The sequence below is a fragment of the Ovis aries genome, chromosome 16 (genome assembly GCF_016772045.2).
Source record: "Ovis aries strain OAR_USU_Benz2616 breed Rambouillet chromosome 16, ARS-UI_Ramb_v3.0, whole genome shotgun sequence".
NCBI classification, from domain to species: Eukaryota; Metazoa; Chordata; class Mammalia; order Artiodactyla; family Bovidae; genus Ovis; species Ovis aries.
Genome location: NC_056069.1, coordinates 35,366,598 through 35,391,729, shown reverse-complemented (window position 1 = coordinate 35,391,729; position 25,132 = coordinate 35,366,598). Strand labels below are relative to the sequence as shown.

General features: G+C 41.4%; 1 protein-coding gene across 5 annotated transcripts in view; it reads right to left on the bottom strand.

Annotated features, from left to right (window-relative positions):
* FYB1 (FYN binding protein 1) overlaps nt 1-25,132 on the bottom strand; it is a 175,172-nt gene that overhangs the window by 118,925 nt on the left and 31,115 nt on the right. The window contains exon 2 of one of the 5 annotated variants that reach the window (XM_042233840.2): nt 10,645-10,715. The exons of 3 other annotated variants lie outside the window; for them this stretch is intronic. The gene's annotated coding sequence lies outside the window, so the exon portion shown is untranslated. Of the gene's footprint in view, nt 1-533; nt 578-10,644; nt 10,716-25,132 lie in introns of those variants that run through there. One more of the 5 variants, XM_042233839.2, reaches the window with a different exon arrangement.

Sequence of the window (25,132 nt, the reverse complement as noted above, 5' to 3'; positions counted from 1 at the left end):
CTAGTCTGTGTAGGAATTTCACATGAATCCCCACTTCCTGTTAGCTCTTAAGCTTTGGAGAAAAAAATGGAATTTGCTCTTCATCAAAAGTGTAAGACCAGGCTTGTCAGGAGCCAAGACTGACATCAATCATCTGTGCTCAATTAGGACTGTGGTTCCGGTTTAATGCTAGCAACAGCAGACGTTGGAAGAGCCATGTGTGAGAAGCCCCATCTAGAGCAAATGACAGACACATTTTTATCTGCTTATCACCCTCTGGCTACAATGAAACTGAGCTGTGGTGTCTGATGGCCACCTCTTCTGCTGTTTGCCAACAAAACATGCCTTTCTGTCAATGATTCCAGCCAGCACAATCTGTGCTGCCAGAATTTGGAGGCAGTACATTTTCCTGCTGAAAAAACAAAAAAAAAATCCCGTGTTGATTTGAAAGAGGAAACCTGGGCACAGCTGTTACCTGACTCCTGCAGAATGAAGTGGGAGGGTGGTCTCACTGAGGAGGTCTTCCAGGGGCCAGGGACAGGACCACTCCTTACTTTGGGCTGTTGTGTCTGCTCAGGAAGGAGAGTCCAAGCCCTCTGGCACTTTCTGAGCCCGGGCAAGGAGACGTCCAGGGGAACGGTTGAGTGATCCACGCTTCCCCCCACCCCACCCCACCAGGCTGATTTAGACAAGAAAAGTCCTCTTATGCCCTCAGGATATTGAGTAAGAAGGAGGAGGAAGAGGGGAACTAAAAAGTGTCTACTCAGCCTGAAGGCTTTTGCTGACATTCCCGCCAAGCATGTGATATTTAAAAGAGTGAAACCAAGTCAAGGCTCTCCTGCTGCCCCTATGGCTGTCTAAGGGAGGAACCTGGAAGGCCTTTGGTTCCGTAACCTTCTTGCACTCCCAGGATTGTCTGCCTGCAGTGGAAGTCGAGGACGGGGAGCTGTGATTAAGGAGGTTCTCTCCCTAATATTTGGGACCCAATTGCATCTGTGGTTGGGAGGTGAAGTGGGCTGCTTGACTCTAGGAAGCTAAGGGGGTGAAGCAGGTGGAAAACCCAGCAGATTCACTCGTCTGCTCTTGGCTAGAGTTTTTTTCAAGCTCTGGAGAAAATGGGGTCTTCAAATGACAATCTATGTTAAGGGATTATCATTGGTACAATATGGGATTATAAGAAATGGTAGCTATTAATCTCCCCTATCTTCCATTCATTCATTCATTCATTCATTCATTCATCACTCATCCACATTAAGCATCTACTCTGTGGACCAAGCACTGTGCTAGCCTCGAAAGGTGAATGAGGCAAATCTCTTCCTCCAAGTGGTTCATAATCTTGTAGAGTTCATGCTGGTTAAATAATTTTCTTTTCTTCCATAGGCTTGACACACTTTGTGTGCCCAATCTGACTTATGACCTGTTTTACAGAGCCTCAAACTAAGAATGGGTTTCACATTTTTAAAGAGTTGTAAGAAAAACAAAAAAGCAGAAGAACAACAATAATCCATGACAAAGACTGTGAGTGAGTGAGTGATAAGTTGCCCAGTCGTGTCTGACTCTTTGCAACCCTATGGACCGTAGTCCGCCAGGCTCCTCTGTCCATGGAATTCTCCAGGCAAGAATACTGGAGTGCGTTGCCATTTCCTTCTCCAGGGGATCTCCCCCACCTAGGGATGGAACACCGATCTCCTGCATTGCAGGCAGATTTTTTACCATCTGAGTCATCAGGGAAGCTCTGACAAAGACTGTGTGTGGTCTGAAATATTTACTATTTGGCCCTTTGCAGAAAAAGTTTGCCAACATCCGTTCTATAGGAAGAGATTTCTTGCTTTTCAGCCAGGCATACAACTACACCAAATAGGATATTTTCCAGCCCCTCTTGACACTAGCTGTGGCCATGTGACTGAGTTCGGGCCAAGGGGGTCAAGGTGGGAGAGATCTGTAGAGCTTCTGCCTAGTGCTCTTAAGCTGGGCCTGTGATGCTTTTCTCTCCTAGAAGGCTGTGCAGGCCTAAGCAGCTCAGGTTCATTGATAACTAGGGCTTATTAATGCCCTAGCAATGGCAGAGTCAGAGGTGGAAGGAGGCTGGACCCTGGCACCAGGGAGCACCTTGACCATCCCTGGATTTTATTGGATGGTTACGAAGGAGAGAAAGAGAGAGGAGAAAATTGTGAACTTTTTAATTAATTAATTTATTTTGAGCTGCACTGCATGGCATGTGGGATCATGCCATGTTCCCTGACCAGGAATCAAACCTAAGTCCCCTGCCTTGGAAGTGCAGAGTCTTAATTGCTGGGCCACCTGGGACGTCTCCCAAAATGTTAACTTTTAAAAGTCAGTCTTATGTTTCCTCTCCCCAACAACTTCTTCCTGATATGCAAAACAAAACAAAATCTGCCATGACCCAGAATGTGCCCTGTCTTCCTGGAAGATACTCCCTCTCTTTTCTTTCACCTGGTTCACTCCTGCTGGTGCTCCAAAGCCCAGTGTAGATTGATCACGTCTAACCTCAGTCCCTAAAGACCAGCGAAGGCGGCTGGCTTCCCTCTGTCTTCAGAGCTTTTAGCTGTTGGAATCTGTTTCTCCCTCTAGACCTTGAGCTCTTTGAGGGTGGACTGTGGCTTCTTTGTCTTTGAATCCAAGCTTCTCGTACATATGCGTCCGTCACACAGAAGGCACTTTATAAATATTGTGAAATGAATTAATTTATTAGAGGCCAAGGATGGCTTCTTGGGGAGGATGCTTTTTTAATGCACTTATCTCAGGAAAAGATGTGTAGCAGTGTCTGCCTCTGAGGGGTAGACATAAATTTAGCTTTCCAAATGAGAAGAAATATGCACACTTAGAAAGATTATATTTTAAAAATTGAATGTTTGATTGGATTTGGAGGGTAACTGTGCTTGCTGATAGTGTCTGAATAGGTTTGAAGATTTAATAATAAAAAGCCATGAAGTCAGTTTAGAAACATGATGATTTGTTCCTGAAATCAAGGGAAGTATAGATACTTACCCAAATCTATCTTACTTGAGATGATCTTATCATTATGTAATAATAAACACTCAATTTCCCCCTTATTTTTGTAAAGTCTTTATAAAGGAAAATATGTGCAAGAATATATTATTTGACAATGATAACATAATAATAATGATAAAAATGTTATTTGCGTCTCCCTTTCCCCCTCTATCTTATGTAGGTTGTAATCAATAAATGCAAAAGCAAAAACCACTGTTTTTGGTATAAACCTCTTTTACCATATGCTCTTGGTATATGTAACTAATTTTCTGAGCCAGAAAATTAATATAAGGCTTTCAAGACATCATATAGCAGTAGTATTTTTCCTCTTCATTTAGAGGAAAGAACACAAGATAAGAGGGGCCTATTTTTCTTCACATATAGTCCTTCTTGAGATGGCATTAACAGAATGTAGAGCTGGAAAGAATTCGTTGTACAATTATCTTTTTTTTTAAGAAACCAACAATGACATGTTGATGTTTGGCATAAACCAGCACAATACTGTAAAGCAATTATCCTTCTATTAAAAATAAATAAATAAATAAAACTAAACTAAAAAAAAAAGAAGTCAGTAATGTAACATGGGGTTTGTATTTGAATATCTATTTTTCCTTATTTTTGTACCTACCCCCTAAAGCTTTCCATAAATCACAATAATTTAAAATTTTCTTAAACCATATGTTTGATCTTACGTTACATCTGCTACAGAATCATGGCTAACACCTCAGTGCTTCTGGATGTTATAATAAATGTTTAGCGCTCTGCTCCTCCCCCAGCAAGAACAATTCTAAGCAAATGATGAAGGAGTCAATGAATAGCTCATTCTTTGTGCACTTGAATACCAGGCTTTTTCTTCCTCATCCTGGGCAATTTTGTTGTGCAACACAAGGAAATAAAATACTACAGGAGGAAAATTAGTGTGATGAGAATGGAGGAATTCAGCTTTCTCAACTCATTATTTCTAGTAGCAGTACCTAGTTCAGAGAAGGAAATGGCAACCCACTGCAGTATTCTTGCCTGGAGAATCCCAGGGACAGAGGAGCCTGGTGGGCTGCCATCTATGGGGTTGCACAGAGTCACACACAACTGAAGCAACTTAGAAGCAGCAGCAGCAGCAGCAGCAGTACCTAGTTAGGATATCAGAACTTCTGTCTTTGTAATCCAGGCACATTCTTCTACTATCCTTATCTCATCCCATCCTCACCTCTACCCTAGGCTGAGCAATCTTACCCCATCTCCATTTGGTAATTACAACCTATAGCACTGGCCTGTTTATACGTATAGCCTGTGAGCAAGCTTGCTTTTCTGATTCTAAATTAAAATGTTTTTGCATCGAACCTGGACTGGCTAGTCCAGGTTCGATGCATGATACTGGATGCTTGGGTCTGGTGCACTGAGACAACCCAGAGGGATGGTACGGGGAGGGAGGAGGGAGGGGGGTTCAGGATGGGGAACACGTGTATACCTGTGGTGGACTCCTGTTGATGTATGGCAAAACCAATACAATACTGTAAAGTTATTAATCTCCAATTAAAATAAATAAATTGATATTAAAAAAATAAAAAATAAAATGTTTTTGTTGTTGTTTGGTTGCTAAGTCATGTCTGACTCTTTTGAGACCCCATGAACTGTAGCCTGCCAGGCTCTTCTGTCCATGGGATTTCCCAGGCAAGAAGATTGGAGTGGGTTATCATTTCCTTCTCCAGGGGACCTCCTCAACCCAGGGATGGAGCCCATGTTTCCTGTATTGGCAGGCGGATTCTTTACCACTGAGCCACCAGGGAAGTCCCCTAAATTAAAATATTGTGTGTATTATTGTTGTTACACTTTAGCAGTTATGACTCTTATTGTCCCTCAATTAAAAAAATGATGTATCATATATTAAATAATACTGATGAACTTATTTGTAGGGAAAGAATAGAGACATAGACATAGAGAATGGACTTATGGACATGGGGAAAGAGAGGTTAGGACTAATTGAGAGAGTAGCACTGACATATATACATTGTCATCTGTAAAACAGATAGCCAGTGGGAATCTGCTGTTTAATATAGGGAGCCCAGCCTGATGCTCTGTGATGACCTAGAGCGGTGGGATGGGAGGAGGGTGGGAGGCTATAGAGAGAGAGGGCATATATATATATAGTTAAGACTGATTCATGTTTTTGTGAGGAATTAATAAAAATGGCTCAGACAGTAAAGACAGTAAATTGCTCAGCCTGCAATGCAGGAGACCCAGGTTCGATCCCTGGCTCAGGAAGATTCTCTGGAGAAGGAAATGGCAATCCACTCCAGTATTCTTGCCTGGAGAATCCCATGCACAGAGGTACAGTCCATGGTATTGCAAAGAATTGGACATGACTGAATGATTAACACTTTCACTTTTCACAATATAAACCAATGCAACATTATAAAGCAATTATCCTCCAATTAAAAATAAATAAAAATAAATAGAAAATGATGAACTCCACAGTCTAGTTCTGAGGGGAGTGAGTGACACAAAGCCAAGAGCCAGTCCTGCTGCGTCTCAAGGAGAGGTATTTTGGTTCTGGTGGCTGCGTTGACTCTGCTGTGCCTTTTAAAGCCTCTTGAGATTTACTCAGAACACAAGTCAGAACGTGTTTGGGAGTAAAAACGATTTGGCCTGAAGCTGGGCCTTCGCACAATCCCAAGGCTTCCTTTCCCAGGAGGGTCTGGGTGTAGTGTGAAGACAGATGGCACAGGCTTCTGCCTTCTGCTCGCTCAGCACATGAGTGCCTTTGGCAGGAGAACCCGAGCCTCGCTCTGCTCCACCCTGAGGAGCACAAGATGAAGCACAAATGAATCCAGAGCTTGGGGCTGCACTGCTGACAACATATGCCTGGGCATCAGGAGTTCTGTCTCGGAGCCCATGCCATACAATCACAGGTGGTCAAAGGTGGGTATTCCTGGAGTGAGTTCATCGCCTGCCGTCAGAAACCAGTCTACTCCAGACACACTGGCAGTTAGGATGAGAGTGGATCCCGTAGCAGGCAAGTCAAGAAACAGGTTCTGCTTATTTTTCTTGCCTTTAACAGCTAACTCTCAACCCCACCCTTCCTCCCCGCCCCCCAAAACACCTGCACACAAGTCAGAGAACCAGAAAAACAATGTAACCTGCAAGATTCAGGACCAGTTCCAGGTTAATGTGTGAAGAAAGAGTGGCTTTTCTCCACTTTCTTCCCCTTTTTCTCCCTCAGACCCCAAATTTCTTCTCAAACCTGCCTTTTTCTTTTTGCTTCTCAGGAAAGCAGAAAATGAGTTAATCAACCTCAAAGATTCTTCCAATACTGAGTGTCTTAAGATTCTAAACATGTGTTCAAAACAGGAAAAGGCAGGGGACTTGAACACCTTCCAAGTTTTCTGTCACTTGGGGTTCTATCAGTGAGCAGAACCGTGAGCAGAAAGAGGCCAGTGATCTCTGAGCAGAGGGCCTGCGAGACCTTCACCCGTGTTCCCTCATCTCCTTCTTGAGTCCTTTCCTGAGCTTTGTCATGCAGAAAAGTGGTCATTCAAGACTTTTCACTGTTGTAGGTAGCAAAAAATATATATTTGAGCATGTGCTCCTAATATCTGGGTATTTATTAGTGATATCTATCTATCTATGTATGTATCCATCCATCCATCTATATTACTTTGGGAATACACTTTATCCATTATGAAATGTAAACAAAAATAAAAAAGATGAGATTTTAAAAAAGTATAGTAAATATATAACAATTTCTCTTCATCTTCAACAAATTGTCTTGAACCCTCCTTTGGAGGGTCCTCCACTTAGGAGACCACTGGAGAAGAGGAGAGAGACCACTGGAGAGAGGATGTTGGCAAAGGACCCAGAGCAGCAACAAAACCCGCATCCCTTGTGGTTGGTTCCACCCATTCAAATGGGTTAACCACTTGCTTTCTTTAACAGGCAAATCCAGCCACACCCTCTGTCTGATCCACAGCCATCTCCTCACCCCATTCTGAGCTCACTGCATTGCCTTTCCTGGGTCTGAGGCTCTCACCATGGCCCTCCTGACCAGATAACCACCTAAGGAACGTTATTACCTAAATGTCCAACAGGCACCGCAGTCACCAATTCACAGGAGACTGAATTGAGAGCCCAGAAGCAGCTTTAGCCTCCTTTCTTTGCCCCCCAGGTCCACATCTCCCCGAACATCCTGGTGCTTCGCTATCCTGAGCACTTCAGCTCCTGCCCCAGTGCATTGCCGCCCTCACTTTCTGCCTCTGTAGCTTCAGTGGTCTCTTATGGAACTGCTCTGCCTCCAATCCTCTCTTCTCAGGCCTGCCGAGCATGCTCTTCCTTTGCTCCACTGGATCATGGTTGCTTAAGGCCCTTCAGTGGCTCTCCAATCCTTCAGGAAAAAAATAAAAATGGAAACCCTTCACCACAGATGCGATGAGACTCTCCTTCATCCTCTTTGCCAAATCTTCAGGACGTCACATGGCAGAACATCTGCTTCTCTCATTTCCATAGGTTTCCCCCTCCTTCTTCATTGGTTAACCCATATCATCATTGAACTCCACTCAGAATCTACGTCCCCCGATGAAGCCTTCTCTGATCTTCCCTCTGGGCTTCAAGAGGATTTATTGTGTCAGTGATAACATTTTATGGTTTGGTTTCACTAAAATTTGCCAGGGCTAGGGCCCAATTCTTAATTTATCTGTGGGTCTTTAGAATAGTAGTTCTCACACTTTAATATTCAGACTAACAGCTGGAGGTGTTTTTAAAATAAGTGCAATTCCAGACTGAGTAGGTTTGGGGTAGAGCCCAGCCATGAGCATTTGCAACTAGATTCTTCTTCCAAGGAGGAGGTTTCTCATCCACCTCCTCCTCAGAGTTTCGCACAGAGGAGGAGCTAAGACTTTCCATTAATAGCAGTGAGAAAAAGAATTCTACTTCCTTCTTTTGTCTTTCCATCCCTGATAATCAAATGCACTAATATGGGCCAGTGTTAGTCCCTCAGACGTGTCTGACTCTTGGCAACCCATGGACTGTAGCCTGCCAGGCTCCTCTGTCCATGGGATTTCCCAGGCAAGAATGCTGGGGTGGGTTGCCATTCCCTTCTCCAAGGGATCTTCCCAACCCAGGGATCAAATCTGAGTCTCGGGCATTGCATGCAGATACTTAACCACTGAGCCACCAGGGAGGCCCATAATATGGGCCAAGACAGACCATATTGACTCTGCTTTTGGAAGTGGGACCTTTGACAGACTATACCTGGGTACAGAGGTGCACCCTGCCCCCCCACCACACACACACACGCAGTATGAAGCTGACCTGTGGACCTGCTTTTGTTGCCTGTGAGTGAGTGCGTGTGTATGTACACACACATACACAAATTTATAGAAATCATATTTATTACTAACAATTAAAAATAGTTTAAAAAACACAAGAGGATCTTCTCATATGCCTCTTAGCCATCTGTATGTCTTTGGAGAAGTACCTATTTAGGTCTTCCACCCATTTTTTGGATTGGGTTGTTTGTATTTTTGATATTGAGCTGTGCATATGTGCATGCTAAGTCGCTTCAGTCGTGTCCTATGAACCTAAGGACTGTAGCCTGCCAGGCTCCTCAATCCACGGGATTTTCTAGGCAAGAGTACTGGAATCGGTTTGGCCTCCTCCAGGGGATCTTCCTGACCCAGGGATTCAACCCTGGTATCCCGCTTTACAGGCAGAGTCTTTACTACTGAGCCACTGGGGAAGCTCCCGATATTAAGCTGCCTAAGGTGTTTGTTTATTTTGGAAATTAGCCCCTTATCATTTGCATATATTTTCTCCCATTCAGAGGGTTGTCTTATCTTGTTTACAGTTTCCTTTGCTGTGTAAAAGCTTTTAGGTTTAATTAGGTCCCATTTGTTTATTTTTGTTTTTGTTTTCATTACTCTAGGAGATGAGTCAAAAAAGATCTTGCTGCAATTTACGTCCAAGAGTGTTCAGAAAGTAACAAAACATTGTAAAGCAACTATCCTCCAATAAAAAAAAAAAAAAAAGAGGGTAGGAGAACTCTTCTAGATTAAAAATACCAAAGAGACATAACAATGAAATGCAATATGTAAATCTTGACTGGATTCTGATTTGAACGAAAACATGTATAAAATAATGCAGGGGTAATTGGAGAAATTTTCATATGGGCAGTTGAATGATAAAGAAATTGCTACTTTTCTTAGGTGTGATAATGGCATTATAGTTAAAAATGGAGAAGGTGCTTATTCTTAGGAAGTATATGGTTAAATTTCTAGAGATGAATTCTCATGATTTGCATAACTTACTTTCGTTGGTTCAGGAAATCATTTATACATATACATAGAAAGAAAGAAAGATAGTGCTAAGTCATGTCTGAGTCTTGCAATCCTATGAACTGTAGCTTGCCAGGCTCCTCTGTCCATGGAATTCTCCAGGCAAGAATACTGGAGTGGGTTGCCATTTCCTTCTCCAGGGGAACTTCCTGACCCAAGAATTGAACCCAAGTCTCCCACACTGCTGATAGATGCTTTATCAACTGAGCTACGTGGGAGGTAGCATACATATACATAAACCACGGCAAAAAGTTAACAACTGGGTGAGTCTAGCTGAAGGGAATACAGTTGTTTGCTGTAGTATTGCTTAAGCTTTTCTGTAGATGTAAAACTTAAAAAAAAAGGGGAACATGTAAAAACTAGAGTGATTTCACGTAATTATTCAGATTTATGGCTTTCCTTGAAAAGTTTGAAAACCTGATTCAAAAATTAACTGAAGTTTCACTGAGCCTCTATGACTTGCTAGAACTATACTTAGGAGGCTTCCCTGGTAGTTCAGTGGTAAAGAATCTGCCTGTAATGGAGGAGATCCAGGCTTTATCCTTGGGTTGGGAAGATCCCCTGGAGGAGGGCATGGCAACCTACTCCAGTACTCTTGCCTGGAGAATCTCATGGACTGAGGAGCCTGGCAGGCTATAGTCCATAAAGTTGCAAAGAGTCAGACACAACTGAAGCCAACTGAGCACGCACACACAGCTCACACTTACATGGGGCTTCCAAGGTGGCACTAGTGGTAAAGAAAACCCACCTGCCAATGCAGGAGACACAGGTTCAATCCCTGGGTTAGGAAAATTCCCCTGGAGGAGGGCATGGCAACCCACTCTACTACTCTTGCCTGGAGAATCCCATGGACTGTGGAGCCTGGCAGTCTACCGATCATAGGGTCACAAAGAATCAGTCATGACTGAAGTGACTTATCATGCAGGCATGCATACTTAGATCATTAAAATCACCTCCCTAGCCAGAGGAGGCATTTTATTTGCAATTCATGAGACGGAGGTCAAGAACTCTTGAAGTTCTCCTCCTGGATTCTCTTGCAGAGTTGTGTCTCTTAAATCCAACAAGACTGACCTTAGGTGTCTTTTGTTGGGGAAAGCTTTCACCTTTCACCTTGAGGAGGCCAAATGGGAACTAGGGAACAGAAGGCTAGGGCTTGCCATGTAGGCTGTGTCTGTTCTTGATACACACAGAGCCTCGAGTGACCAGATTGGGATATGAGGTGAAAGATCCAGTGAGCAGCAGTGGGTGACTCTTAACTGGAGCAGTTATCATCTCCATCTTCTGAGATTTGAGATCCTGGCCACACAAATCAGGACAAACCAGCACTGACCTTGGTGGGTAGAGAATCACAGTGAAATCATGATGGAGACTGTCTTTGGGACGCCATGGTGGGAAACTGGCCTGAGGAGGAATGATGTCTGATTTCAACTTTCTGTATACAGTTTACTCTTTACATATTAAAAAAGACTTCAAGCAAATGTAACAAAAGTCTTGGTTATGGATCCATTGGTGTTTGTTGTATACTTCTTTGTGCCCCCTCCCCCATTTTAAATATTTCTCAAAAATAAACAAAGCAAAATATTACTTCTACCTCCCGAAAGTGTCCCATGTCCTGGACATGAAAACTTAGGAACCGTTGTTGCCTACAGAACTGAAGAAAGCAGAAGTATAAGCTCTCATTTTCCTGAAGATGAAAAACCACAGATTTTAATTTTAAGTCACTAGGGTCAATGTTTTTTGATATGGCGAGTTTCCCCTTAATTTCCCAGCAGTTAAATAAAGAGGTTATGAAAGGAAAATACAAGGCAGAAAATGTGTGAGATCTTTCTTATGTGTGATATAATTTCCCTTTTCTTTTTTCTGACTCTGGAAGCTAATAAAGCAAGATCCCTCCCTTATGATGTAATCTCCCCTCGTTTTTGATTTTGGAAGCTAATAAAATTTAAAAACACAGTTTTAGTACTACAATTGACGAGTCTCTGGGGATTTTAGCTAAATACCTCCTTTCCTCACTATGAAATTAGGTAGGTTCTTTTGGCCCATTCTCATCCTTAGTAATACATGAAAATAAAGCAGGATAGTAAAAAGGTTTTATCTTGTGGTGACGTCATGCAGAGGGTCCCATCTCTCTGTGCGGGAGGGTATGGCTGCCACACAAGACTGGGCTCAGTTCCAACAGAATATCCTGCTTCATGGGCTCATATGCGGCTGGGGCTGATGGAAATAATCTGGGGTTTAGGATCCCAGGCATGGGGAGCTGAGTCTTTTAGAAGATGAAGACTGATACTCTTTTACTAATGGCAGAACTTAAAACACGAGTAGGACAATGAGCCCTATTGGGACGGGCCTGAGTTTACGCTTTCCCATATGGGACGGCTGGATGTGTGCACAAGATGCTAAGCTGATTTGTCCCGTAGGCTCTGCAGTGTGAATGGAGAAAGCCCAAGGAGAAACCAGCCATCACCCAGAACCAAATGAAAGGACACCAGAAACTATGAACTCTCCTATCAGTTTACAGGCAATCTCAGCAGAATCCGTTGGAACCCAAAACTCTTTAAAGTCTGATGAAGAGGAGTGAGTTTGAGGTATATTCTTGGAGATTCATCTTTTAAAGTTATATTTTCCATCAGTTAGCAATATAATTTGGCCTGCTCCGTAAAATTGATAATTATGGCTATGTTTTATTGAGGATTAACATGTTTCAGGCAAGGTAGATGAGACTTCCTATATATTATCTAATTTAGTCCTCACATGACTGCTACGTCTTCCCTGATGGCTCAGCAGGTAAAGAATCCATCTGCAGTGCAGGAGACATGGGTTAGATCCCCAGGTTGGGATGATCCCCTGGAGAGGGAAATGGCAACCTATGCCAGGTATTCTTGCCTGGAGAATCGCATGGACAGAGGAGCCTTGCAGGCTATAGTTCATAGGATTGCACAGAGTCAAGACACGACTGAGCATGAGTGCAAGGATGCTTATTACGTTGATCTTACAGATAAGAGCACTCAGGTTTAGAAATACAAAGTGAGTGATCTAAGGGCTGAAGAGATCCTCTCCAAACAGGTATATAGGTAATACCTCAAGGTGATATCTCAAGGGCTTCCCTTGTGGCTCAACCAGCAAAAAATCCGCCTGCAATGTGGGAGACCTGGGTTCATTCCCTGGGTTGGGAAGATCCCCTGGAGAAGGGAAAGGTTACTTATTCCAGTAATCTGGCCTGGAGAATTCCATGGACTGTATTGTCCATGGGTTGGAGAGTCAGACACAACTGAGTGACTTTCACTTTCAGGCCCTGTCGGTAAGCATTCAGATACAGCTATTGCTGATCTAATGCAGAAATATTTTGGCTAATGTCAATTTCTGTAGCATCTTTCAAGCTATAAAGTTGGTGAAGTGAATTTGCCGTTCATAGCTATATGGTTGGCTCTGGGGTAGTCCTGCCTAGATCAGTGTTTGCTCTGACTTCTACAGCATGGGACACCTAGCAATGATTAGGCCATATTTTGACCACTTTCTTGGATTGGTGTAACAGCACAGCACCCAAGGTCTGAGATTGGACTATAGCTGATTTTAAAAGTTTTAAAAGCTGTAGAAGACTTTTTTAAAAAATGAAATTTGTGTTAATAGTAGACATAAGTTAAAATCACTCTAGTAGAGGCTGGGGTGTCAGAAACTCATTTCTCCTACCCCAACTTATGGATTCATCTCCTTGAAATTCCTAAGACTCCTTAGAGCAATCTGAAATTACTTTGCTATAGTGTTAGTAGAGGGACAGGGATTCCTGCTGGCCCCAGGCTAGCCATACTAAGAATGCAACATAATCTTGTACAAATATATTTTCATTTTAAGAGGAAAATATACTCATTTGATATCATGATATTGATTGATATTGATTAGGGAGAGGAGGAAGATAAAGATGAGGAGGAGTGAGAGCTATTAATCAAGAAATATTTACTAAGGGAGACAGTGTGATGAAATAGACAATGGTGTTTGGCTCAGAGCCAAACAGCTCTTGTTTCCAGCCACAACTGTTGTTGCACTTGGACTTCTGTGTGATCTTGGATGTGTCCTTTCTTAATTTTGAGCCTCAAGTTCAAGGATTAAATTAGATGATTTTTGCAAAAGCACTTAGCACGGTGCTTGGCACATGGAATGTGTGGACTAAATGTTGGATCAACCTTTTGCATCTGTACTGAGTACTTTTTAGGCGACAAGGCATTCTATAATCAAAGATGAATAAGGCCAAATTTCCACTCTCAAGAAACTCAAGGCTGTTTGGGGAAGAACAACACATTTTTTTGGAAAATTTGTAGTATAATGATTGTTACAGGCAGTGTATTTTAAGCACCAAATAAGAAGTCCAGACAAGAAAAATTATTGTGCACTTGGAGTGATCCTGAAATACTGCCTGAGGAGCGGGCAGGGTTTGGTGGGGTGAAAGATGAGAATGGTGGAAACGACAGGAGAAAGCATGCTAATAAGGAGGATCTCAGAGGCTACATAATTCTGGGAGATGAACAGACAAACAGATAAGTATTTCTCTTCACTGAGCGGGGAACTGAGACAGAGAAGTCTATAGTCTCACAGAGTCAGCAATTCCCAGCTGCACCCTGTCCGACTGGGTGACAGTTATTAAACCACATAACTGTTGATGTGGTCTTTGAAGGCGGGTAAGGCAAGGTTGGATCACCAAAATAATAACAGACTTTTTACTTAGGTGATAAGACTTGAAAAGTGGTTATAAGCAGGAGACAAGCCAGAAGACAAGCTTCAGGAAGCAGAGAAGTACATCATCAAACAGTTTGATTTAGTCTGGAATCTTGGGACATGAAAGTGAAAGTGAAAGTGAAAGTGAAGTCGCTCAGTCATGTGTGATTCTTTGCGACCCCATGGACTGTCGAACCCACGTCTACCACATTGCAGGGAGACACTTTACCGTCTGAGCCACCAGGGAAGGCCAGGGACATGGATTAGTGTAGAGCAATTAGCAGTGGCAAACCTTCTCTGAGCCTAAGATAAGACTGATTGAAAGAAGGAGTCTGAAAGATATTTGAGAACATACACACACATACACATACGTGTGCATGCACACACATGCACACACAGGCACATGTAGATGAATACCAATGCTCTTCAATAGTCAGTTTTTATTAAAATGAACATTGCATTCTTGTATAAAAGGGATCAATTTAATATAAATGTCCCTAATAGCCTATATTACGTAAAAGTACATCCTGTGAAGCTAAACAGACTAATAAGCCATTGGAAAGATAGTCAGTGTTAATTTGGACATCAGTCTATCCATTCTCTTTGCAATAACTCACAGTGGCAGCAAGTCTCACAAGTAGCAACCATATGCTGTGACCACACTCAGCCCAAGTTGCCAACAGACATGACATGTTCTCAAATTAATGTTGAATTGTTAAGTCACAGGGAACTCTACTCAGTACTCTGTAATGATCTATATGGAAAAAGAATGTTAGAAAGAATGAATATATGTTTATGTATAACTGATTCACTTTATTATATAGCAGAAAGTAACACTTCATTATAAATCAACTACACTCCAATAAAAATCAATTTAAAAACTGAATTGTAATTGAAAACCATTGTAGATATGACAGTTTAAATATTTTATGAAATAAAACAATTTGTATGCAACTGAAAAGAGTTGGCAACTATTTGTCAAATAAATGGTTTGATTTATGAGAAAAGAGTAAAGACTTAGATGCAATCTCCAAAGAGCTATGGATAATGAGTTGATTGAATAAATAACAGTGGTCAGCATTTTTAGCAAAGTTTTCTGGTCAAGCTTAGAAACAGGGTTCAATTTGCTCTTTTCTTTCTTCAGTTAATCATTATCCAAAGGCCATTAATTTTGTTTATACTCACCATATTCTAATACAAAGATTCTCAAGCTTTTGATTTCAAAACTACATTGCACACCTAAAAATGTTCATTGCAACACTATTTACAATACTTAAGACATGGAAGCAACCTAAATGTCCATCAACAGATGAGTGGATAATGGATAAAAATGTGGTACATATATATGATGGAATACTACTCAATCATAAAATAAAATGAAATAATGCCATTTGCAGCAACACAGATGGACACAGAGATTATCATACTCAGTGAAGTAAGCCAGGGAAAGAAATGAGACAAATGTCATATGATATCACATATATGTGGAATCTAAATATATATACATATGTATATATACAAATGAACCTGTTTACAAAACAGAAATAAACCCACAGACATAGAAAATAAACTTATGGTTACTAGGAGGAAAGGGGTGAATAGGGATAAACTGGGAGTTTGGGACTAACATATACATACTACACACTATATATAAAATAGACAACCAACAAGGACCTACAGCACAGCACAGAGAACTATACTTAATATTTTGTAATAACCTATAAAAGAAAAGAATCTGAAAAAGAATATACATATATATACACACACAGCTGAAGCACTGAGCTCATGTATCTGAAAGTAATACAACATTGTAAATTAACTATACTTTAAAAAAAAAGAAATATTGGAAGATCCTAAATAGTTTTCACGAATGTGGATAGTAGCTGAGAACATTTTCATTTATTAATTCATTTAAAATGACAATAGTAAATTATTACATATTAGCATGGATAACACTTTTATGAAAAATATGTTTTCTAAAACAAAAAATTTAATGAGAAGCATAGCACTGTTTTACATTTTTGTAAATGTCTTCAATGTATGGGTAGTAGAAAACAGCTATATTCTCCTATTTGGTCTACATTCAATCTGTGGTGACATATTCTTTTTTTTGGGGGGGGGTGAAATATGTGCTATATGGCCTCATACATATATGTATCTGGAAAAGGGAAGTATAACATTAGCTTTTTCATATAATTTTGGGGTCTCTGAAAAATTCCACTGAACATTCATGAGAGAATGATAATAAAAAAGGCAAATAACATCTTAGTAGTATTATGTAGATAGCATCAATCCTGTCCAATCCATGAAAAGGAGTTGGTGATTCCCAGGGGGTCTTCAGACCACACATTGAGAATCTCTGCTCTAGCCTTTCTCTGGCTTTATGTGGGGCAGATGTATTTCCAGGGGACTTGGGGTTTCCTGTTATCTATAGATGATTCTTCAGGTTAACTAAGTAGACACTTCAAATGTATGATATTCAGCCTTCCTGGCATGTTTCTAGGTATTCTAACAGAATCTTCTACTTAGTTCCATTATAAAGGCCCCATGATCACAGCACACATATGTCAGATAGTCTGATTTTGCAGGGAGCTAGGACGAATCTGGGCTTCCCTGATAGCTCAGTTGGTAAAGAATCTGCCTGCAATGTAGGAGCTGCTGCTGCTGCTGCTAAGTCGCTTCAGTCGTGTCCGACTCTGTGCGACCCTATAGACCCTGGTTCCTGGGTTGGGAAGATATGCTGGAGGAACAATGGGCTATCCATTCCAGTATTCTTGGGCTTCCCTTGTGGCTCAGTTGGTAAAGAATATGCTTGCAATGCGGGAGACCTGGGTTTGATCCCTGGGTTGGGAAGATCCCCTGGAGAAAGGAAAGGCTACCCACTCCAGTATTCTGGCCTAGAGAATTCCATCGACTCTATAGTCTGTGGGGTTGCAAAGAGTCAGACATGACTGAGCAACTTTCAATTATGGGCTTCCCTTGTGGCTCAGCTGGTAAAGAATCCACCTACAATGTGGGAGATCTGTGTTTGATGCCTGGGTTGGGAAGATCCCCTGGAGAAGGGGAAGAAAGAAAAAAATAGAGGAAAACAATAGAATGATAAAGACTAGAGATCTCTTCAAGAAAATTAGAGATACCAAGGGAACATTTCATGCAAAGATGGGCTCAATAAAGGACAGAAATTGTATGGCCCTAACAGAAGCAGAAGATATTAAGAAGAGGTGGCAAGAAAACATGGAAGAAATATACAAAAAAGCTCTTCATGACCCAGATAATCACAATCATGTGATCACTCACCTAGAGCCAGACATCTTGGAATGTGAAGTCAAGTGGGCTTTAGGAAGCATCACTACGAACAAAGCTAGTGGAGGTGATAGGATTCCAGTTGAGCTATTTCAACTCCTAAAAGACGATGCTGTGAAAGTGCGGCACTCAATATGCCAGCAAATTTGGAAAACTCAGCAGTGGTCCCAGGATTGGAAAAGGTCAGTTTTCATTCCAGTCCCAAAGAAAGGCAATGCCAAAGAATTCTCAAACTACCACACGATTGCACACATCTCACATGCTAGCAAAGTAACGCTCAAAATTCTCCAAGCCAGGCTTCAACAGTATGTGAACTATGAACTTCCAGATGTTCAAGCTGGATTTAGAAAAGGCAGAGGTCAAATTGCCAACATCTGTTGGATCACGGGTAAAGCAAGAGAGTTCCAGAAAAGCATCTACTTCTGCTTTATTAAATATGCCAAAGCCTTTGACTGGGTGGATCATGACAAACTATTGAAAATTCTGAAAGAGATGGGAATACCAGACTACCTGACCTGCCTCCTGAGAAATCTGTATGCAGGTCAAGAAGCAGCAGTTAGAACTAGACATGGAACAACAGACTGGTTCCAAATAGGGAAAGGAGTACATCAAGGCTGTATATTGTCACCCTGCTTATTTAACTTATATGCAGAGTACATCATGAGAAATGCTGGACTGGACTGAATGATCCAGTGATCAATGAAGCACAAGCTGGAATCAAGATTGCCAGGAGAAATATCAATTATCTCAGATATGCAGATGGAATCACCCTTATGGCAGAAAGTGAAGAAGAACTAAAGAGCCTCTTGATGAAAGTAAAAGAGGAGAGTGAAAAAGTTGGCTTAAAACTCAACTTTCAGAAAACTAAGATCATGGCATCTGGTCCCATCACTTCATGGCAAATAGATGGGGAAACAGTGAGAGACTTTATTTTTGGGAGCTCCAAAACCACTGCAGATGATGACTGCAGCCATGAAATTAAAAGACATTTACTCCTTGGAAGAAAAGCTTTGACCAACCTAGACATCATATTAACAGCAGAGACATTACTTTGTCAACAAAGATCTGTCTAGTCAAGGCTATGGTTTTTCCAGTAGTCATGTATGGATGTGAGAGTTGGACTATAAAGAAAGCTGAGTGCTGAAGTATTGATGCTTTTGAACTGTGATGTTGGAGAAGACTCTTGAGAGTCCCTTGGACTGCATGGAGATCCAGCCAGTCCATCCTTGGGAAATCAGTCCTGAATGTTCATTGGAAGGACTGATGCTGAAGCTGAAACTCCAATAGTTTGGCCACCTGATGTGAAGAACTGACTCATTGGAAAATACCCCAATGCTGGGAAAGATTGAAGGTGGGAGGAGAAGGGGAGGACAGAGGATAAGATGGTTGGATGGCAGCACTGACTCAATGGACATGAGTTTGAGTAAGCTGCGGGAGTTGGTGATGGACAGGGAAGCCTGGCCTACTGCAGTCAATGGGGTCATAAAGAGTTGGACATGACTGAACAACTGAACTGAACTGAACTACGGAGGAATTTGAAAAAAGGTCACTCAAAGAGGTTGTTTTGTTTTTAATTAGTTATGTTTTATTATTAATATGACTGTCTTAGAGTTAATTTCAGGTAAGGAGAAATATAATCTTAGATACATTTGATAATTAGACATGTATTAGTTTAGTTTATGTATTTTAAAATATTTATTGATAAGCAAACAAACTTAATGGTTATCTCCTGTGGGACCTTGTCCCAGGAAATGGGATTGTAAAACTGAATCAAACAGTCCTATTGTGCCAAGAAGCTCACAGTCCTTGAAATATGAAAAAGTAATAACAAAACCACAGAGTTCATAAACACAAATTGAATAATCAATTTAAATTTTATGGCAGAAAAGAGGCCAATTGGCTGGTGAAGCAATGGAATTGCTTTCCTGTTTGTTTCATGACTAGGAATGGGGGCAAGAAGTGATGACTGTCAGAAAGCTTGAAATGAAGAGGGAATTATGGATAAGACCCCAAAGAATAGCTTTTACTTTCCCAGTCAGCGCTGGATCTTAAAAATGTTTTTCTTGAGAAGTGAACAAAGGTGACATTTCTACCCTTTGGGCTTAGAAGTGGCTCAGTGCACATTTCGAAAATAAATAACTCCTGGGTGATTTGATGCAGATGTCATTTACAGCTGTCCAAGTAGGGGCACAGGGATTGTCAACAATTTGCCACAAATCTGTATTTAGAATTTGGCAGAATTCATGAAATGTAGACTATTTGTGTATAGAAAAGCTTGCTTCCTCATACACTGCTTAAATATTTAGTTGTTTTTTTAAAAAATATTTTTGTGGCAGACAACTGAGTGTCCCTATAGGAGCTGCCATCTTTATTCTACACACACTTGTTAAACATTTCTGAGCACTTATTAAGCACCAAGTGTTGAATAAAGTGGTGAATAAAACCCTAAATTAGCTTCTTATTTGCCAGAACTTGTAGTTAATATATCATTTGTTGCTGCTGCTGCTGCTAAGTCGCTTCAGTCATGTCCTACCCTGTGCGATTCCATAGATGACAGCCTACCAGACTCCCCCGTCCCTGGGATTCTCCAGGCAAGAATACTGAAGTGGGTTGCCATTTCCTTCTCCATAATATATCATCAGTTGGTATGAATTGCATGAAACATATATTTTTCAACAGAACTACTTATAAACTTTTAGAGGAGTGCTGTCTAATAGGTTTTTTTTTTTGTAATGTAGAAATGCTCTATATCTGTGCTATCTTATGTGTAGCCATTAACCATATTCCACTACTGAGCACTGAAATGTGGCTACTACAGCTGAGGAACTGAATTTTAAATTTTATTTACATCTCATGAATAAAATTTAAATAGCCACATGTGGCTCAGTTCCGTTCAGTTCAGTCACTCAGTCATGTCTGACTCTTTGCGACCCCATGAACTGCAGCACGCCAGACCTCCCTGTTCAACACCAACTCCGGAGTTCACTCAAACTCACGTCCATTGAGTTGGTGATGCCATCCAGCCATCTCATCCTCTGTTGTCCCCTTCTCCTCTTGCCCCCAATCCCTCCCAGCATCAGACTCTTTTCCAATGAGTCAACTCTTCGCATTAGGTGGCCAAAGTATTGGAGTTTTAGCTTTAGCGTCATTCCTTTCAAAGAACACCTAGGGCTGATCTCCTTTAGAATGGACTGGTTGGATCTCCTTGCAGTCCAAGGGACTCTCAAGAGTCTCCTCCAACATCACAGTTCAAAAGCATCAATTCTTTGGTGCTCAGCCTTCTTCACAGTCCTACTCTCACATCCATACATGACCAATGGAAAAACCATAGCCTTGACTAGACGGACCTTTGTTGGCAAAGTAATGTCTCTGCTTTTGAATATGCTATCTAGGTTGGTCATAACTTTCCTTCCAAGGAGTAAACATCTTTTAATTTCATGGCTACAATCACCATCTGCAGTGATTTTGGAGCCCAAGAAAATAAAGTCTGACACTGTTTCCCCATCTATTTCCCATGAAGTGATGGGACCAGATGCCATGATCTTCGTTTTCTGAATGTTGAGCTTTAAGCCAACTTTGTCACTCTCCTCTTTCACTTTCATCAAGAGGCTTTTTAGTACCTCTTCACTTTCTTCTATAAGGGTGGTGTCATCTGCATGTCTGAGATTGTTGATATTTCTCCCGGCAATCTTGATTCTAGCTTGTGCTTCTTCCAGCCCAGCCTTTCTCATGATGTACTCTGCATAGAAGTTAAATAAGCAGGGTGACAATATACAGCCTTGACGTACTCCTTTTCCTATTTGGAACCAGTCTGTTGTTCCTTGTCCAGTTCTAACTGTTGCTTCCTGACCTGCTTATAGGTTTCTCAAGAGGCCAGTCAGGTGGTCTGGTATTCCCATCTCTTTCAGAATTTTCCACAGTTTATTGTGTTCCACACAGACAAAGGCTTTCCCTTGTGGCTCAGCTGGTAAAGAATCTGCCTGCAATGTGGGAGACCAGGGTTTGATCCTGGGGTTGGGAAGATCCCCTGGAGAAGGGAAAGGCTACCCACTCCAGTATTCTGGCCTGTAGAATTCCATGGACTGTATAGTCCATGGGGTCGCAAAAAGTCGGACACGACTGAGCCGCTTTCACGTGTGGCTAGTGGCTACATAATTGGGTAGCACCATTCTAGAGGGCCAGAATCACACACCATACTTTTGTTTTCTAAACCTCTCAGCATCATGAATTCTGGGCATGTAATGGAATTTTAAAAGATACTTTTATATGAAATTATATTAGTCATATTTTATTAAGGCCCAAATCTGGGTTAATGAGAACTTAGCTTACTACTTACTTTGCTCAGAAGTTAAGAATAGATTTGAAAATAATTATTAGAAGATTTATGGAACTAGATCTCTTATTTAAAGTGATCAATTTTCTTGGAAAATCTGCCAGACAGCCTGGACTATCATAAGCTAAAGGAAGCATGGGGGCTTTTTGATATTATAATCTATGAACTGAAAAATTAAGCTATCAAATAACTGGGCAAAAGAGTAAGGCAAATGCAGAAAATAAAGGCTATTAATGTAAATTCAATTACTTGAACACAGTGTTACATAGCACAGGTGGGCCAAAGGTAGTATGTTGTTTTGGCAACAATTTAGAAATTGAGATGTCATATCCACAGAGACAAGTGACACCTAAGATCTATTAGGGGTCCAGGTTTTGCAAAGTTTGTCAGCACCGTTGGACAGATGACAGAAGACAAACAGGCAAGCAGCTACATAAAATTGTAAGAATCAGAGACTAACAAAAAACAATCAAAAGATTATCACATGATAGCAAAATTTTAACTGCCCAATTGGGAGTTTGGAAAGAAATGTGAGTTCAGTGTAAGCTAAACTCACATTGGACAAAGGCAGTAGACAGAGGGTGTTGCCTGAAGTTAGGCTGAGATTTGAAGGCTTAGCTCCTCACTTAACGATCAATTTTTCTTTTTGACCAAGTTGATTATGTTTCATCTTTCTTATTTAAAAAATTGAAAAAATTTTAGCTAACAGGAGAGACTGCTGTGAAAGATGGCACAGGTCCCAACACATAGTAGGTCCTCAAGACTATCAGACTACTGAAAGAATTATGAATTCACTACTACCACCAGGATCTTCTGGAGGTAGAACAAATATAAGAAATCTGATGCTGTTGGTGATAGGTAGTGAATGCGTGAATTTAACTTGAACTGAGGTTGTTGGAAGAATTTGTAAGAGATAAGTTTAACAGGTAAGTTTAACAGATGGGCCTAAATAATTTCTCTTCCTTAATGAAATATTGACAAAAGAATTTAAGTTTGACTGTCATTGGTGATGGGAAACAATTACAGGTTCATGCCAGAAGCAGTGGGGAAATAGATTAGTCAGTGACACCACCAATGACAAACCTGCGGGAAAGGCAAGGAGAGCAGTTAAGAGGATGTTAACAATAATCCAAGTGTGAGATAACGACCTGGACTGACCAAGATGGTAGCTGCAGAAATGGAAGTAAAAGAGCAAATACGAGACATTTAGAAGAAAGAATGGACTAAATTTGAACTTCCTAGCTGTATGTGCCAAGGTGTTACAGGTCAGTTGAGATACTGGTGCACAAAGCCTTGGGGGCTGTGGGGCACCCTTATCCATCAGCAGGCAATAAATTTCAGGCACAAGCAGCCTCTTATGTTTACCCAACCAATCTAGCATCGTCATTTCTTGTGTGGGACATGACATACAAATTTCTGAACTAAAATGCTTAGTGCCAGTCAGGATAGAGGAAAAGAAGGGAAGAGAGATTTAAAATGACTATAGCTCTTTCCATTCTCCAAGACAAGATGGGGAGGTGTTGATGAAAATGGCATAAGTAGGGAAGGGAACTGGTTTAGAGAATTTTGTTTTGAGTATTTCAGGGGCTGTGCATGTGAAACATTTGTGTGAATAGGTTGTTGGGAAAACAGGGTTAGAACAAAGATGAGACATCTTTTTTTTTTTTTTTTTTTTTGGCCACACAGCACAGCATATGGGATCTTATTTCCTCCACCAGGGATTGAACCTGTGCTCCCGGCAGTGGAAGCACAGAATCTTAATCACTGGGCTCCCAGGGAAGTCCTGAGATCTGTCTCACAGACAGAAATTATTTGAATGGATAATGTAGTGGTGGTTTAGTCACTAAGTTGTGTCTGACTCTTGCGACCCCGTGGACTGTAGCCCACTAGGCTCTGTCAACAGGCAAGAATATTAGAATGGGTTGCCATTTTTCCCCTCCAGAGGATCTTCCCAACCCAGGGATCAAACCCAGGTCTCTTGAATTGCAGGCAGATTCTTTAAAGACTGAGCCAGCAGGAAAGCCCCCATTGATAATGGAATATAAGCTAAGCTAAGCTAAGTCACTTCAGTCGTGTCCGACTCTGTGCGATCCCATAGACGGCAGCCCACCAGGCTCCCCCGTCCCTGGGATTCTCCAGGCAAGAACACTGGAGTGGGTTGCCATTTCCTTCCCCAATGCATGAAAGTGAAAAGTGAAAAGTGAAAGTGAAGTCGCTCAGTCGTGTCTGACTCTTAGTGACCCCATGGACTGCAGCCTACCAGGCTCCTCCATCCATAGGATTTTCCAGGCAAGAGTACTGGAGTGGGGTGCCATTGCCGTCTCCAAATGGAATATAGTCAACTGCATTGATAGAATGGACCTAAAAACAGCTCAGAGGTTAAAGCATCTGCCTGGAATGCAGGAGACTAGGGTTCAATCCCTGGGTCGGGAAGATCCCCTGGAGAAGGAAAATGGCAACCCACTCCAGTACTCTTGCCTGGAGAATCCTATGGACAGAGGAGCCTGGTAGGCTACAGTCCATGGGGTCACAAAGACTGAGTGACTTCACTTTCACTTTCATTTTCAAAGACAAAGCAACTGAACTGAAAGACAAAGGAGATTGAAACAGGTTGATAGCAAACCATTAATTGACATCCTCTGAGTAGGATTTTAACCAAATGCAATTGATAATGGCATGTAGTCAACTGCATTTGTTTAAAACCCTACTCATTGATGTGAATTAATAGTTTGCTATCAACTTGTCTCAATCTTCATTGTCTTTAGGTTTGTTCTATTATTTATTTTAATTTTCATGTTAGGCACAGATATGGAAGGATTCTGCTATTTACAAATCATACAAATATGGGAGAACTAGCTAAAAACAGTGGTTGATATAATCAAGATTTGGAATGATTTGTTGACCCTAAACTAAGAAGATAAAAATAAAACAAGTACACCCAACAATGCAAATGTACTTGATGCTACTTAACTGTATGTATATATATAAAATTACTGTGGTTGGGGGTGGGGTGGGGAAGGTAAGTCATAAGGAAGCCTTAGAAGAAAATGAGAATGCTTTGCCCTTTGCTAGGTAAATGTTTTAGTTTCTTCCTTTGGATCTCCCTTAAATAAGTCACTCCTAATTTGACAAAGATCACAATATTTAATTAAGCCAAGATCAATTTGTTTGCAGGGCCTCCCTGGTGACTCAGAGGTAAAAGAACCTGCCTGCAATGCAGGAGACCTAGGTTCAATCCCAGGTCGGGAAGATCCTCTGGAGGAAGGCATGGCAACCCACTCCAGTGTTCTCGCCTAGAGAATCCCATGTACAGAGGAGTCTGGCGGTCTGCAGGCCACAGGATCACAAAGAGTCAGATATGACTGAAGCTAATGAGCAGCAGCAGCGGCAGCAACTTGTTCGCATCACTACTGTGGGCCAGTCCACCTGCCTCCTGAAGAAAGGCCAATAAAAAGCAGCTATTTTGTGAGCAGAA